Source organism: Elephantulus edwardii, unplaced genomic scaffold, assembly GCF_000299155.1.
Source record: "Elephantulus edwardii isolate Elephantulus edwardi_28Jun2011 unplaced genomic scaffold, EleEdw1.0 scaffold00387, whole genome shotgun sequence".
NCBI lineage: Eukaryota > Metazoa > Chordata > Mammalia > Macroscelidea > Macroscelididae > Elephantulus > Elephantulus edwardii.
The window spans coordinates 1,468,454-1,474,050 of NW_006400137.1; positions in this window are offsets into that span (position 1 = coordinate 1,468,454).

The window sequence follows — 5,597 nt, forward strand, 5'->3', positions numbered from 1 at the left end:
GGAGTGTCGGAGACAGTATGATTGGCACAGGACAGAGCGGAGTTTAGGGCTGTTGTACATAGGGTCGCTATGAGTCGCAGGCGACTCGACAGCACATAAGCCAACAACAACAACATAAGCCACCAGAGCACATAAGTCTACAGTAATAATAATAATAATAAGTAACCCATCAAAACATCCTCTGCCCATTTTGTACTTGGGTTGCCTTTTTCTAGTTGAGGTGTTGGAATGTGAGTATCTTACACATTTTATAGATGAGTCAATGGGAGACTTGAAAATAGTTCATTTTGATGGGTGCATAAGGTGCAAGCAATTCATGCTAAGAAATCATACACTGTACTCTAAACATATGGCAATTTCCTTTTACATAGTTTTTAATTATGGTTTTATTTTTATTTTATATTGGTTTCTATAAAAATTTTGAATATATTGTATTTCATACTATCCTTATTAAATATCGTTTTACCATAATAAAATTATATATATGCATGTTATCAAACTAATCTGACATATTTTCATAATCAACATTTCATAATCCAATGGAAAATACACTCTATGACTGCTTCATTGTCTTTCCACCTAAAACTCTGTACACGTTTCTTAGTTGTCTGTTGTTAGCTGCCTTAGTCCAGCTTGTCACTCAATGCATACCAACCTTGTGTCCAACAGAACAACACTCTGCTTGACCCTGTATCGATCACCCTCACAACCTCTGCTTTATTTTTGGTCTTAATTACTTTTTATTAGACAAGGAGAAGGCACCTAGGTTTGTTGTTTCTTTTTTTTCAAGTTTTAAAGAAAGACAAGGAGATCCCCAAAACAAAAACTGTGAAGTGGACCTGCCTTAGTGTTGGAGCTATGTAAGCGCAAAGTTACAGCAACTCTGTGTATAATAGAGCCTTACTAGACATTACTGTTCATTACAAATTATTTCATTCTTTATACAAATTAACTTTGACCAAAATAGGCCAAGGTGAAAAAAGTCCAGAAATAGACTCTAATATACATATATAAGGAACTCGGGTTGTACAGTTAAAATGCTTAACTGTTAACTCAAAGTTTGGGAGTTCAAACCCACCAGAGGCGTCTGTGAGGTCTCCAGCGATTGATGCATGTAATCCCCTCATCGCCTACCCTGAGTGACCAGTGCAAGCCCCTTAGTGCTAGCCCCTCACTGCCTATCCATCCCGAGTCATCAATGGAAGACCCTCACTCGCTATCCCGAGCGGTCCAGAGGGACTGGTGCAGAGCTCTCACTGGCTGTCCCGAGGGACTAGTGCAGAGCCCTCGCTAGCACTCACTCTGCAGCGTTCCTGCAGAGTAAGAATGGCAACACGCCAGGACTGACCATGTTCCTGTAAGTCCGGGGCAGGGGGAGTCGTAGATCATCAAGGTTATGATGGACAAGCATCCACTCCAATGAGATGGGACCGGAGGATGTCCCGCCCCTGACCTCCCGCAAGCTCACGTTCTCCTGCCTCCACACCCGCCTCAGGCACAGACAGTAAGATGGCCGCACTGAGAGAGCGCATGCGCAGAAGCACCCGAGCCGGCTCCCCGGACGTCATGCCTGGCATGGCGTGACCCTCCATCGAAGCTGCTCCTACCGGCCCGCCAGGAGGCGCAGTGCGGCCGTTGTCGGCAAAAGATGCCTGTGAAACAAGAGAAGGCAACTGGCAGACTCATTTACAAAGAAATAAATACCCTTGACAGAAGGACTTCTGCAAAGTTGTTTAGATAGATCCGCTTTACTACATGGAAACACCGCTTCACTACATGGAAAAACATATTTTTTTAAAAAATCAATCAAAGCAACAAGACTCTTTGGTACATGTTTTTTCACTTTTTCAGTTTTGTACCACTTTTTATAACCTGCGTTTATGTTTCTTATAAAACGTATTTGCAATAAATAAGTCATTGATTGTACAAAACTCAATCATTCTATCTCCAGCTTCATTTCTGTTACCAAGCCCATGTTTTCCAACCACTGATTCTTCTTCTCTGTTCCCAACTTTTGCATTCCAGTCACCCATTATTATCAATGCACCTTGATTGCATGTTCGATCTATCTCTGACTGTAAGAGTTGGTAGAAATCATCTATTTCTTCTTCTTTGGCTCTGGTTGTTGGTGCATATATCTGAATGATAGTGGTATTCACTGGACTCCCTTGTAAGCGTATGGATATAATCCTATCACTCACGATGTTGTACTTCAAGCTGCATCTAGAAATTACTTTTTTTACTATGAAGGCACATGCACTTGCTGCAGAGAGTCAAGGACTGCAGCCTTCAGTATGGACTGAGGCTCAATGTCAGTCAAGAAGACAAAGATTCTCACCACTGGATCAATTGGTAGCATCAGGATGGATGGCGAAGAGATTGAGATTGTTCACAGCTTCAGTTTTCTCGGCTTCACGGTCAACACTCTTGACACCAGCAGTTAAGAAATCAAAAAACGCATTGCGATGGGAAAGTCTGCGGTTAGGGACCTCTCCAAAGTACTCAAGAGCAACGGTGTCTCTCTGGAGACTAAGGTGCGCCTGATACAGGCCATGGTCTTTGCAATCACTTGTTATGCATCAGAGAATTAGACAATGACTAGGGAGGACAGAAGGAGAATTGATGCCTTTGAGCTGTGGTGCTGGAGAAGAGTATTGAATGTACCATGGACTGCCAAGGAAACAAAGAGATTCATCCTGGAGAGGATTAAACCAAGCAACTCCTTGGAGGCAAGGATTCTGGGACTCCGTCTGACATACTTTGGGCATGTTGCAAGGAGGGACAGGTCCTTGGAGAGGGACATCATGCTTGGGAGGGTGGAGGGACGGCGCAAGAGGGGAAGACCCTCTATGAGATGGATATTGATTCAGTGACTGGGGTAATCCAGATGGGTGTGTCAGAAGCAGTGCGATTGGCACAGGATAGAGCAGGGTTTAGGGCTGTTGTACATAGGGTCACTATGAGTCGCAAGCGACTCGATGGCACATAACAACAACAACAACTTTTTAAACATAATTTAATTACAAGTTTATGTAATTGAATATTTATCATTGGCTGTGTATTACAACCAGCAAAATTCCTGAAAAATCAACCACAATTTTGACTCAGGAGTACAAGCCAGTTGCAACAAACATTCCACCCACCTCACCAAAATATATTTGTACGGAGTTCCTGCCACCACTCCCAAAGCACCTTTGATACTTTGTTTTTGCCACTCAGTGATTTGTTTTAATATAGCTCCCTTTTTTGCAAATATGGTAATTGGCTATTATTTTTTAACTTGTTTTGAAGTAATTATTGATTCACAGAAAGTTACAATTGTCCTGTTCCCAACCCCCAAAAGTGCCAAAGAACAAAAAGATATTATACTGGACATCTTGGAGAAAGTATACCCAGAGTGCTCCTTGGAGGCAAAGATGATCAAGCTTCATTGCACATACTTTGGGCATGTTATGTGCTGTTGAGTAGCCTGGGACTCATAAAAACAGCTCTGAAGCCTGCCCTGTCCTGAGTCAGTCTCACTGACTCCTGACACGACTACCCCTATTGCCCCAGTTAATGTATCAATCCATCTATCTGGGGTCTTCCTCTCCTGCAATGTCCTTCTACCCTTCCAAGCATGATGTCCATCTCCAAGAATCGATCCCTCCTGGCAACAGGCCCAAAGTATGTAAGAGGGAGCTTCATAATCCTGGCCTCCTATGAGAAACTTGGTTTCACTCTCTTCAAGTCAGACCCATGTTTTCTTGGTAGTCCATGGTATGATCAAGACTCTTCTCCAGCACTCTTCTTGGCATGTTGTCAGGAGATGTTATTCCTTGTAAAGGGACATCATGCTTGGAGAGTGGAGGGTTGGGGAAAGGAAGACCCTCAACCATACGGAATGGCATAATGACTATGGCAATGGGTTCAAATATGTCAGATATGATGAGGATAGAACAGGATAGGTCAGGGTTCAGATCTGGTCATAGGGTTGCTATAAGTCATACTGGTTTCAGTGGCACGTAATAACACTGTCCTGTTGCTTTGTTTATTGCATAATGACATAAATTTTGTCAAGATCTAATAAGATAATCAGTTGTAAACGGATTAAGGGTGGGACACAATGCCTTGTAATCCATTACAGCCCTGGGCTAATGTAAGCAGAGGTCCCCTGAAGGTGAGGAAAGTAAGCCTAAAAAAGGAATCTCAGTATCACCAAAATAATAATGAAGAAATTCTCTTTGGATCCAGGTTTCTTATCTGGGAAGTTCATTTGCATAAGGATAGGCCAAGACATTTGGAGATTTCCAAGGAAAGTCAAGTCTATAATGGTAACCGAAACAAGAATTTTTGTGTACTGTCGAGTGGTAGAGGGCCTTCCCCAAGAGCAGACATCTGAATTTGGACTTCTAACATCATAAGCAGCAAGCAGCACAGATTCTTTCCAGTAGGCAACTAGAGTTCCCCCACTAAACCAATTGGCAGCATCAGGATGGATGGTGAAAGGATTGATTGTTAACAGCTATTTAGTCACTCTGAATATTGCACTGGAGCACAGAGAAGCCAAAGCACAAGGAAGAATTCAAGATACTAAGGAGCTGAACAGAAGATTTCAAAAGGCAGCACGGGATGACAAAGTAAAATATTACCATGAAATGTGCAAGGAGTTGGAGTCAGAAAATCAAAAGTGCCGAACTCGCTCAGCATTTCTTAAGCTCAAGGAACTGAAGAACAAATTCAAACCTTGAGTTGCTATAATCAAGGATGCTTTAGGCAGAATATTAAATGATCCAGGAAGTATTAAAAGAAGATGGAAAGAATATATTGAGTCACTGTATCGAAAGGAATTAGCAGACACAGAAGAATGTCGTGAAATAACACATGAGCAAGAGCCTATGGTGATAAAGAAGTTCAAGCTGCTTTGAAGGAAACAGCAAAAAATAAGGCCCCAGGAATAGATGGTATATCAATTGACATATTTCAGCTAACAGATGTTGCCCTGGATGTGCTCACCAAGTTGTGTCAAGAAATCTGGAGATAAAAAAGGAAAAAAAAAAAAGAAATCTGGAGAACAACCACTTGGCCAACTGACTATATTTGTTCCCATTCCAAAGAAAGGTGACCCAACAGAGTGTGGAAACTATAGAACAATATTATTGATTTCACATGCAAGCAAAATTCTGCTGAAGATTATCCAAAAATGACTGGAACAGCAGAGAACTGCCAGAAGTCCAACCTGGGTTTACAAGGGGTCGTGGTACTAGGGATATTGTAGCTGATGTTAGATGGATCTTGGCTGAAAGCAGGGAGTTCCAGAGGTTTGTCTATCTGTGTTTCATTGATTATGCAAAGGCATTTGATTGTGTGGCTCATAACAAACTGTGGCTGACGCTGAGAAGAATGGGAATACCAGAACAAACAGTTGATCGTGCTAATGCTTGGACCAAAAGGCAGTCGTCAGAACAGAGCAAGGAAACACTGCATGGTTCAAAATTGGGAAGGGCGTATGCCAGGGATGTGCCCTGTCTCCATACCTTTTCAACCTGTATGCAGAACAGATCATCCAGGAGGCTAGGCTCTATGAGGACAAATGTGGGATCAGGACTGGCGGAAGG